Source organism: Agelaius phoeniceus, chromosome 3 (assembly GCF_051311805.1).
Source record: "Agelaius phoeniceus isolate bAgePho1 chromosome 3, bAgePho1.hap1, whole genome shotgun sequence".
NCBI lineage: Eukaryota > Metazoa > Chordata > Aves > Passeriformes > Icteridae > Agelaius > Agelaius phoeniceus.
This window is the reverse complement of record NC_135267.1, coordinates 21,284,543-21,297,531: the sequence shown is the minus strand read 5'-3', so window position 1 is coordinate 21,297,531 and position 12,989 is coordinate 21,284,543.

Sequence of the window (12,989 nt, the reverse complement as noted above, 5' to 3'; positions counted from 1 at the left end):
AAGATTGTCAAGTAGGTAGTAAATAACGAAGAACTGCTTAAGATCATTGGGATTTTGTCTAAACTATTTTCCTAACTCTTTCCTTGAAGGAGACCTGTTTTTTGAATCTCACCAACTTAGCTCAAAACTCAACTTGGTGCTGTTGGAAAATAACCATAATAAACAAATACCTTTTAGGTTTTCTGCTACTGTTATAAACATTTTGAAATTTAAAATGGCCATTTTTCATTTAAGTATCTTTTGCATTTGGTCGTTATTGCATTAGAACTATCCAAAGAGAAACAGTTTTGCTTTAAATCTGCAAGTTCTCTTACTGGACAGTGAGATAAAGCAACTTGCTGGGCTAAAAACATAACAACTAATTAAGCATCAAAGTGAGTTTTATAGGTATAAAAGATTGATTGAGTCAAATGCCAACATTGTTATCTACAACATCGCATTAGATATTACTTTTGGAAATAAAAATTTCATTTTGCAGGGTTGGGCTACATTTGGAAGGTTATTTTTTATAGAGAAAAAAAACTTAGAGAATTTGTTGCACAGTCCAGAACCATTACTTCATTTACATCTCTAAATAGAAAAATAATTATGATCAATAAGGAAAAATAAAACATTATAAAGGAGAATGATTTCAAATATATGCATGAAATGATGCTATAGAAGAAATAGCCAGTTATAAATCAAATATATTCTGTTGGAAAAATAGGGGGTAATCTTTCATATTTTAATTATGGTAAGTGTACATTAAATCTTTGAGGCAACTATTTATCTTTAACTAACAAAAGACTAAAATGTTGATCATTTTCTAAGTGTTAAAAGAGGAGCATATAAAAGGCTCGAGAAAAATACATTAGATTTAAGACACATAGAATATACTTTCCAGTGTATATTCAAAATGTCTAACTTGCTTTATCATATTTTCTCTAAGTTTCCTGTAGCAACAATGTTGTAACTTTTAATTTTTTATGGTGTTTTTATGGTGATGGTCTAAGGGAAATAGGGTTTTGCCAACAGACTGATGAAATACATTTATTGATTGCATTTCAACTTTAAGATTAGGCAAGAGCATAAATTTTTTCTTTGTCTTTCAGTGTAACTCTTCCATTATTTTACTGATAAGAGCAGAAGTTCTTTCTGATTTAAAAGGAAAAATATAAAATGTTTCATTTGTCATCCTAAATAGCATGGCATAACCACAATATAGTCTTTCATCTACTAGCAAAAAAAATGTATCTACAGCACAAAAATGCTAAAATCAAAGAGTATGCATTGAGAAAAATAAAATAATAGACATTTTTCTACAATAAAAGTTAAGCATAAATAATAAAGACATAGCAAGGCTCAAACTGTTACTTAAGGCATGTCAGGCATCCAAAAACATCCAGCATACAAAACGTACATTTATGCACTGGGTCAGATATTGTCTCTCTAATCTCTTGCTTTTCAAATCAATGGGAAATATGTCTTAAGTCAACTTCCAAAGTATGTTTAAACACATTTAATAGATACTGAAACTCCTTTTGTATGAAGTTTTACAGAAGTCATTCTCATGCTCACTTGTGCAGAGTACAGGTTAATTGCCAGCTAGCAGAACTCGCAGATGGCCTTCCTTTAAAATTGTCTCACCATTAGAAAGAGAAACTGTTTTGTAGCTGGTATCTTTGGAGATCATTTGTCAATAACCATTGGCTTTAAGAACTTTGTTACTAGAGATGGCTTATTTAAACCAAATGCATGTAGTAAATAGAAAATATCTAATTGGTATATTGATATATTTCAGCTGGCTCACACCTCTTAGAAGAGGATCACCTTTTCCCTGGCTGTTTCATTAGATGCCTATGTGTCTGGAGCTTTAAGAATATTTGTGCCTCAAAGCAATTAAGGCAATCTTTTAGGAAAAGTTTTTACATGTTTCATATGGGATACTTTTGTATATATTAGAATCATGTTTCTAAAAATAAACTAAACTCCTAAAATGGCAAGTATTAACCTGTACACATACATGCAAAAATACATTCTAAAGCAAAGAAAAAGGTGACATTTCTGTACCTATGAACATGACCCATGGGGTTGTAGCAATCATAATGAAAGCAGAGGTGAAAAAAATCACAGCATCCTCCCTGTTCTCAATTTGCATGACTTACTCCCTTACTGCTCATGCTGCTGGTGAAGACACCAGGTTTGTTTCTTGCAAATTCCCCTTCTAATCAGAAGAAAGAACTTCTGAAACCTCTTTCTTAATGTGTGTAGGAGTTCAGAGGTCTGGGCTGGGAAGATGGATGTGCTCCTGTCAGTGCACTGTACTGCTTAAGTTCTGTACTGGCTCAGTCTCATCTGGGAAGTGGAGCCAGTTAAAGCTTACATAACAATAACCATACTGCAAGTAATAGAATCCACATAATGCAGGATTTGAAAGAGATAAAGGGATAATTTCATGTGTCCTTCTGCCTAGATTTATGACTTCAAATGTCACTAGTATATGCCCTTAAAAGTCTCAGTTTAAGATTGATCTTCAGTCTCCAGATAGTATACTAGAAAAGCGGGAGGGGGGAATGTCCATATTAACCTAAACAATCTTTTCTAGGAATAGCTTTCTTCTTCTTCAGTTAGAATTCACTGCGCACTTTTTAGTAACCTCTCTATACTGTGAGATTGCTGTAGTGTATCTCATCCTTTTCTACAGGTCCTTCAGTCTTCTTTTATTTATTATTTTCAATCTCACTGGAGTCTCTTTAACTTGTCTGTATTTAAAAGTGGGGCATTCAAATCAGAATGTGGTACTAATGTAGCTCTCTCTGAAACTGAATAGAGTGGCATGACTACTGTCTCTACTTCTGACATACTGCAATTCCTTCAATATATCCTAAAATATTTTTCAACGAAACCACAGATCATGGTCAGTCTGTAACCTAGCATAAACCCTCCATCCTTTATTGTAGTGTTGTTCTCTAGCAGCTGTATCTCAATTTGTATCACTTCATTTGATTTCTCCATCTAAAGTGTCTGATTTTCTACATTTCTTTGCTGCATATCATCTTGTTGGTTTAAGTAATTTCTTTTAATTCTAATCCTGTCCTTTACCCCTTGTTAGGTGCTTGCAGTACTTGTGCTCTGACAGTGAAAATAGTAGAATTACATCTAGGATAAACCTGTGTAGGATAAGCCTGTGTAGGATCAAGTGCCTCTCTCAGACTGTCAGGGAAGCACACTGAAAGTGCATTTTTCCAGCTTTTTTCCTGGTTCAGTTTTAAGAAGTCATACACAACAGTTAATATCTTACTGGAGTCAATATCACCTGCTTTCTTCTCTCCCTATTGATTCTACATGCCAGCTATTCCAAAGAAGATGGACAGAGCTGTAGCATGACATCAGAGCTTTCCAGTCTCTCTCAGGAGACTGGAATACAAGTTCCAGAGATCTGTAAGAATTTACATCTGTGTAGAAGTCCAGAGTGTTTGATCTTCTCAGTGTTTCTCCTCAAGATGAGAATGGCCTTCTGAGACATTATTTCCCTCTGTTAGAAGGATGTGGATGTCTATTGATATTTTTGAAGATGTCTTTTACCTTCTTTAATGAAGTTATATCCTAACAGCACCAGTCCACATGAAATGCTGGTATACATGCATTGTCAAATGCCAGCTGTGCTTGGAAGTCTCAGACAAGATGAAGTTTTCTCCAGAATTATAACTCAATTAGCCCCTATGAAATAAGATGCAAGAAGTATTTGTGGTGTAGAGTGTTGCCCTGATGCACTCTGTAGAGAACCTTGATTGATGTTAAGCAGTATGAGCCCTGAGACAGAGCGGGTTAAAGAAATTAAGAGTTACCTTTGTGGGCCAAAAGTTATACTGTATAAGGACATCTTAGTGGGAGGGGATGTTCTAACTCACAGTGACTTGTGAGATCTGTGGTATTTGTTAACAAGCTGTACCAATTTGTAAAGTGGCCTATCATAAGCATTTGTTTTAACTTCAAGGATTCTCCAAGTCTTTATGCTCTTTGATAAATGACGATGTCAGTCATTAAGTGTCTGTCTTTGATTCATTCCAGGCATGTATAATCCTCATCATTAGCTGCCTGTATAAAAACAAGATGAATCTGGTTACTCTTGGTGTGTTATTCCTAATGGATACCATTAGGTCCTGTTCCTCTTCAAGAAGATATAGCTGTTAAAAGTCAGAGGCTAAGAAGCTGAGAGATAGTTGGGGCCAGGGAGTGGCTGCTGCCACTGTGAGTCCTGTCTCAAATCCTTGGAGCCCCCTAAAATAACACAGTCATTCACATTAAAATACCAGTAGTATTGCTGTTGGTTTCATCAAAAGCTAAGGGGAACTTAACTACTGTCAGCATAACTGTTATGTGACTGGCCTGCAGACTTTTACAGGAGTGGTTTATGCTGTGTTTGGTGTTATTGACCGTTTTACACTAAAAATGCTTCAGAGTCACTTGAGCAGTTACTTGTCTTTTCTGGGAGCCTGAGGTCCACATCAACTTGCAAGCATATTGTGAACATATGTAAGCATATTACTCAGACTGTTTAGTGCTCAGAAGAAAGATAATGCTCCTTTTAATGTTATGAAGACATTAATCTCTATTTCTTTTTGAGAAAACCTTGTAACTTGTGATTAAATTTGCTTACTTTAATACATGGAACTCTTTAAATTTGTGTGAAAATAATCTAGATCACAAACACTGTTTTCTTTATTTTCAAACAAAATAAAGATAGAAAAACAAAACAGTTTCAATCAGTTTGAAGATATATGTATTTTGACCTAGGGTCTATGGTTGCTAAAACAATGTGAAACTTTTAACAGGCTGTTTAAATTATGGTTACCATATGAGAACATTAAAGTGGAGCTGACCTATTATTAATGTCTGTACTGTTTGTTGCCTGGTAGTATAGAAATTAAATGTATTGGTTTTCAGCATAGAAAAGTTTTAAAGTGCTGTATCAGTTTTCATCATAAAAATTCCAGACTCTGTACCATCCATAAAGATGAATAAAGGTTGTAATCATTCTAGGGAAAATTCAGCAAGTTAAATATAATCTTCTTAAGAATAGATAATGTAATTTAAAGAAAAGAAACCTAAATCTTATTTGTGACACACAACTAGTTTTACAGGAGGAAAATCATCATTAAAATCATCATCATGACACTTGAAATGTCCTGTGAAGAAATTCAGTGTTGTAAACTGTTTCTAGTTTGTAGAATGAATGAAATTTTGTTGTTTTCATACAGCAGAAGATTTTAAGATGCTTTGGAACAATATCTATATTGTTCCAAAAGATAGATATATGCTATATCTATATAGCATCTATATCTATATTTGTAGTATTGATTAACAATATTTTCATAATTTGGGGGTATTTTGAGTTATATTACTATCCTAATTAGTTTATTTTACAGCAAAATGTCAGCTACCATTTTCTCCTCCCCAACAGACAGACTCAACCTTGTTTTCAGAATCTCTTTATCCACTTTCCTCCCTGTGGCTTCTGCACTAAATGCAGTCCTTCAACTTCTGTCATTGCTCATTCTTCCCTTCACTCAGTCTCCCCTAAAATCCTTTCCTCTGGCTCTTTCCTTTCATTCAGTTTCTGTTTTCAGCTTCTTTCCATCTAATCTCTCCATACCAAAATCCCTCCCATGCCTCCAACAGAGACTTCTCCAATCCTTTTTGTCCCACAATTGCCACCTCATTCTTGCCTTTTGTTGTGGTTCCCTCCCACTGCTGCTTCTACTATATTAGTTTGTTAGGATCCATGGTCCATATTCAGTAATGGAGGATAGTGTGATCTGAGATTTAGCTAGATGACTAAAAGGAAAATATTGCCCTTATTTCTTGAGAATATTTTCCTCAATGCCATGACTCAGTTTAGTAATAAAACAAATTCTTCTCTTATGTATTAGCTAACACATGTAATTCTGTTCGTTAAAATGTTGCATACGTACATGTAAGACTGAAACAGCATGCAAAACAAATTTCATACTCAGTGCAAAGAAGCTCAACCAAAACATAATTAATGCAACACAATGTTTGAGATTTTAAGCCAACAAAAGCCAGACCATTTAGAGCTAAGGTTCCCATAGCAACCTTATTCTGTCTCCTCCTGTGTCTGTGTGATAGGGTCTTTTTTTTACATGACCACATATTGCTAGAGAATGGGCTGTATTATTCCATAAATAGAACATCAGTTTAATAGGTGAGTTAACTGCACAAGGTTTTGTCAAATTCTGTGTCTTCAAAGGAAGTTATATCATTGTGGCTTGTAGAGCTACTGTACATATATAAATACTAGAAAAAAAATTATGTAGGCTGCAACTTGTTGTTACAACATCATTAACGTAAATCCTGCCTGTAAGTGAATTTTTGGCGTGTTTTTAGTTTTTTCCCAGCTATCTATTTGCCTGTGTATAATGGCTAAATAATTATGGGAAGAAAATTGTTGGTATTTCTTAAAAAATAATATAAGGAGACTGACCAATTATAAGTAATTATATTTCAGGGTAGGCAGCTACATAAAATCATGTGGGAATTCAAAAGGGGTAGACTTCAGGGCCTTGAAATCATTGCATTTAACTGTAAGCACTTAAAAAATGGGGCCAAACTTGTATGTAACCTCACAATTTCTCTACAATTTAGGGAGGTGGAAGAGTGTCTCCAAACAATGATCCAGTCCTGAGGTGTGATCTACCCTCTGCCTGTTTACTCCACTGACCATACAGTAGGCCCAGAGATACCAGTCAAGATTCCTTCCTTGACTAATTTGTTGCTCCACATCAGATAAATCCAAGTTATGTTGTCCAACAAAAAGAAGTGAGATTTTCAGATAATTCTGAGTATCTAATGTGTCTTTTGGATTAGATCCAGGAGTCCCCCCAGACTGCACGGATACCAGTGTCCAATCAATGATTTCACTTGACAATACAGATATGTTCTGGATTAAATAAGATAACACAGACCACCTCTTTTGAGCAGATACAAAACAGTACTTTGATTATTCCAGGTTTACATTGACTGCAGAAAGACAAATTATACCTTATTTGACCTAGTATTGAAGTGTGCAGATAATAACACCTTATTTATGTATAAAGACTGTTGGAAGAACTCAAATTCGTTTATGTGTGTATTTGAACCAGCAGAGACAGTTAACATTGATTCCACTCTCTACATTTTTCAGCTGTGAGATTTTTGATACAAGACTGTCTCAGAGAACATGGAAATGTATTTTTAAAGGCATTGGACAATGTTCCTCAGCACTCAACTCATGAGTTTTGATTTCTACTCAGGATGCTGGGTCCAGGCACTGCCGCTCACAGGTAATCAAACCTTAAATTTTTGTTGGTTCTGGATGAAGATGAAAAGTTGAGATCCCTGATAATTTTTCTGCACCCTTGAAATGTATGTTTGGAATTGCAAGTGTTCTGTGTGGCACTGATATAAAACTCCGACAAACCAGAGGGCAATCTGGTAATTTGGAGAGGATTTTAAACCAAGGATAATACAAAGAAGAAAAACTCTACCAACACAAAAGAGAGAAATGTCATCCATTTCCTCAGTTGGGCTGCAAAATATGTCTTTCCATTAAAAAAGACCTGCAAAGACCAGGTTAATGTTTTGAAGGTTGTTAGAAGTGAAGTGGATGGATACTGCTAGTGTTTAACCACTGTTAGCTCTGAAGAAATCTGACACTCAACAATTAGATGACTGGCAAATCCCTGAAGTATCTGGTTTCCTATAATAATAAATAGACAGCAATGAGACAATGTGTACAAATAGAGGTGGGTAGCAGTCTGAAATATTGAAGAGTTCCCCATAGATATTGTAATGAGGAACTATTCAAATAATATCCTCTTTCTTATAGGAATGTTACAAAGCAGTAATCCCATTGTGCTCTGCTGGATTAAACTTGGTTGGAACTAGAACATTTAGTTGTAAAATCTTCATTGAAGATAGCAGTGCAAAAAAGTTAAGATTTTTTTTTTTTCACCCAAACAAAAAGGCAAACATATGAGATCCTAGGGATCTAAATGGCCAGAATGAGCAGCTTTCATCTAGACACGGTTTGGTAAGGCAAAGTGAGGAAATAGCTCAGTTGAAAACAAATAAGTAGAAACATAATGGGGAAAAAAGCATGATAGTTTAAAGTGTACAAGTGTGTGACTACTTACAGGCTCATAGCAACTGCCTGGAGAAAGTGAATTTTGAAACGGGACAAGGAAATATCTTACAAAAATCCCTTGTTTGGAGAGCCTTCGGATGGGATTTTCTGGAGCAGCTCCAGATAATGTCCACTCCTGGCAGCTGCCTAACATCACCTCACTGCTGCCTTGGTGCTGACCAGCTCGAGGGGCACTGAGTGGGCACAGCACTGCCTCCCTCCCCTCCTGTAAATGCTGGAAAGTGGAGCCACACCTCAAAGAAGGGCTCTGGCATTGCTCTGCTCTGTCTGCTCCTCGTTGGTGGTAAAGGGGGAGGAAAGATGGGAAGATCTTTTGCTGAGTGCAAAAATGTGTTTGCAACTGTCTAATGAAACCTGGGGTTACTGCTATGGTTAAATATAGACACTGTGTTACTGGTTGCCATGTTACTGGAAGAGAGCAGTTTGCAAAGCTAGAGACCATAAGCATTATTTTCAGTTGAAAACTCACAAGCCTTTTCTTTTTTTATTAGGCAGCTGGTCAAGCCGTTCTTATTTTGCTCAAGCTATTTGTTATGAACTTCATAAGAATCAATGTTTCCCTACCATTATTCATCATGTAGGATATTTGTAAGCATATTGGTCATAGCACTTAGGTTGCTATAAATAAATATGTTAGCCTCCCAACACTTAGGTTGAGATATGTATATGGAACTGGTATTGCAAACAACAAATGCAGTATTTCAATTTCTATAAAACAGTAGTAACCCATAAACAAAACTGTATTGAAGAGTATTTTAAATTACCCATAATTTATATGTACCTCTAAGAAGATGTACTGCCAAAGGTAAGTGCAAAGAGATAGTTAACTTTATTGTCACCATTTGCTTGTCTTAGGCCCTGATGATGTTCATGATGCTTTTATACTCTGGGTGTACCATCTGCAGGACATTAACAAGGCATAATGTAATGGCTTTCTGATACAGATCTCTTTGGTTTAAGCAATAACCTTCGCTTCTCCTTAGACGAAGTCAGAAACTAGCAACTTATGTTTCAGAGGTAAAGGTTTGTGGATGCCTTTCTTCAGCAGAGGTTAGGATTAATTTGCTAGAGATCTACCATCAGTTACTGTTTGAGGCATGCCTACTTCTTAACTGGATCTGCTGGTACAATAATTACTATTCTGTTTGTAACAATGATGTAACTGTTAAATAAGTTGTTTTCTCATAGATCAAAACACTAAAGATTAGCAATGGGGTATCAGTGCTGTAAGGTAAATTAACCTGGCACCATGAGATAAATTATCACTCAGGATACTGTTACTAAGAACCAGCAGTCAGCAAGGGAGAGGAAAATCCAGTTTAACTCTAACCTGATTTTAAATTGATCACTAGTACCAAACCTTGAAAGAAGTTGGTAGAGGTAATTTGTTCAAGTTTCAGACAGAAGTGGTTGAAGTCTCTCAATAGCAAGAGCAAGGAGTCAGTGGATCCTGAACTGGGAGGGGAAAGATAACAGAATGACAGAGGACCAAGAGACCCGAATAAAGCTTTTAAGTCCTTCATCAGGACCAGTTAGTAAATGTTTTGGAGAACTGAACAATTTATTTGGGCAATTAAAAATGAAGTCAGAAAATTCGTATTTGGTCTTTATGTTTTTACAAGACAGCTGCATAATACAGATAATACTGACTGATGTTTGTGAAATGTGTGGATGATGCCAGGTACTATTAAGAACAAAATATCTCACATATATTGATCTCAAAATATTTGTCCTTAGAAGTAAGAATTCTCCTATTAATTCCAGTATAGAAATAAGTGTCTGTTACAGCTAGCTGGCCCCTGAGAAATCAGTCTTTGAACTATTCACAGCTTCTAATGCCTTAAAGTGTTCCTAGCAATTAAGAAATACAGTTAAAGAATTAAAGAAACATAAGCACTGACAGGATTTGTCTTTCATGTTTTTAGATGAATGCAGAACTGTAGTCTACATCTAAGCAGGAGCTCTGTCATTCTTTTATGTTTAATGGAGAGAAATAAGCACTTCTGAGGTATGACTCATTTGAGATGTATTTAGCTATCTACTTTAGAATGAGATGAATTGCTTCCTTAAATCTCCTGTTTCTTTTCATTTACTATAAAGGGTATCTAGATGTCTAGCTTGGATGTAGATTTCTATAGTGTAGGAGTCCCTATTTGAATAGATTAATTGTATCCTGACAGACTTAGCAGAAAATACAGGCTGGCTATCTGACTTCCTGAATCACACATAAATCTCTACTCTTAAAGAAGAAAATACTGGATAATGGTAGAATTCTGTGTCCTCTGCAATTGTCTCCAGATTAATTTAAAATTTTGTTCCTTTCCTCGGTGATTTTTCTGGGCAGCTGTGGGAATGAGGCATACTGCCATGAAACATGCCATGAGATATATGAAGGGATTACCGTGGGCATGATGGCTTTCTGATGGGTTGACAGGTAATCAGGCTGAGTCCTAATGACCCTTATCACTGCAATGGAGGAGAGACTGATACTAACTTGTCACAGATACACTCTTGGGCAAGACCCACAGCATTTGTAATCTCTTTTTGTAACTATTTTACATATAAATAGTCTTCCCCTCCCTTCCCGTCTATAATGGCAGTGACAGGATATTTGACTACAGTCTCACCTCCACTTCTTCCAAAAGTGTGAATTGGCATTTGAAATCCTCCTTGTCAGGGGACAGAAAATAGGATCACCTTGCAGACAAATTGATGGGCTTGCTCCTCTATCTTCCCCAAAGCAGTGATGCCTCTGTTAAAATTTGCACCTCTGACTGTGTGGGAGTACACTCCTGAGCACTCGTACAGAGCATGATACGCTTATATTTTGTAAATGTAGTGAATCTGTCCCCAGAAATCTTGGTTATAATAATAAATTAAGCTTAGCTATACCCAAACACCTTTAATCTTCCAGGACTAGCTGGAAAGAAAGGGGGTTTATTTTCTGCCATATTTCTGTACTCTTAATGCAACAACAGGTTGTCCCCTAAGGCTTTTGGACTCTGATTAATGTTCAGAATATGCCTGAATGTCAGGCTGTGATTAGACAGTCTTTCTGTGCCAGTGCTGAAAGCTGATTCAACCTCACACTGCAAGGGTTCTGAGCCAGCTGAGAGTGCCTGAGTCCAGGGCCTGGCTTGGCCAAATAACCATGCCATTGAGCAGCCTGCTTAGCGCTGGCATGGCACGGCTTTTACTGCACTCACCCATGTCTTGATCAGCACAGAACATAGGCAGAGGGGGCCCATCCAAAGTAACCGTGTAGGCAGAACTGCAGGACACTTCCATCTGGTCTTTTTGCAGAGCAGCTGCACAGTCTGCTGCTCACCTGATTAGGATTATGTCTGTGTAACAGGGTAGATCACTGCAGGTAAGTAAAATAGAAAGGCAGAATGATGCCTTGGAGTTGGTGAATTTTTAAAGCTATTCATTCTTTCTTCCATGTGAGCTGATTGAATACACAATTCTAAAGAAAAGAGTGTCCAGTTTTCGAGATAGGAAGAATCAAAATTTGATGTTACACTGGTGTGAGTAACAAGGAACTAACAAGCTATTTTTAAACTTGCAGTCACACTAATTAAGATTAGAAGATGTTCTATAGTGGGCAAAGGATATTATGTACAGTCACTGGAGTACAGTGAGACTGAAATTCTCCACTGAGTTAGCTTTTACTAAAATGATGTGTTAATCTCCTTGGGAATTTCAAGTGACAGCTACACCTCATGCAGTCTGCATCTATAATAATTTCATCCACAGTATCATTCTCCTTTTTTATTAGCTTCATCACTTACTACAGAAACAGCTATATGACATTTTCCCTTAACTGTTATCTCCTGAGAACAGGGAACTCTAGATGAAATTCTTCCTTACCTTGCCTCATGTAGATATCATTTTACTTGTGGAAGCAGAACCTTTAATCAATTTTTGTTAAGACTTTTCTCTTTTGTCATCTCTGGAATGAAAATTTTTCAACTCATGAAAATGTGTTGTTATGACAATGTTTTACAGGACTGACCTATGCATTTGAAGAATATGAATACAAAATTTTAAGCAAGCTATAAAAATTTATAGTCTACTTGTCTGTGCTTCAGAGTAAAGTGGAAAACTGTCCTTCCACAAAGTAAATTAAAGGATTATGTTAATTTGATTTTTCATTCCCTTCTAAAGTTGAGACTGAAGAATGACCCTTCAAGTTTTTGAGGGAGTGTTTTAATCAGTGAACTGAGGAACAGTTCCTAAATATGTCAATAGTTAGGCAGTCTTGGCTTTCTAAACTACATATGTAAAATAATAAAAGATCAAAACTCCTTAAAAATTACTTTGTCACCTTTTCAAATCATGCTTTTAGAACTATAGTTTTAGGCAGATGAATTCCAGCTGAAAATATTTCTTTTTTATGAAGCCAGCAGATTGTGCCATTAACATAGAAGAAAAAAACTTTCCATCTTGATAGTCTTTTTCTTAAAAATAGGTGAAATTAACCATGAAAGTATGTATGAACACTTCACTCTTCAGAAGAATTTACAAATCTTGTAAGATACCCTCTCATATCAGTAAACTCTGTGACACAAGGGACCACAGTATTAGGGCAAAAGTAGCCAAAGTGGTATAAGTGGTATATAGCTCTGGTGACTTTTAGCAGTCTGTATTTAGTCATGCTATATTTCAACAATAGCGTGGAGAACCTTTGAGCTAGCCAGATAACTTTGATTCCAGTTTCACCCACTGAAGGCTTAGTTAACTTTTTTCAGCGGGAGGCGTCCGTATTTTACAAATCTAGCAATTTCTGCTAGTGTGCCACAAG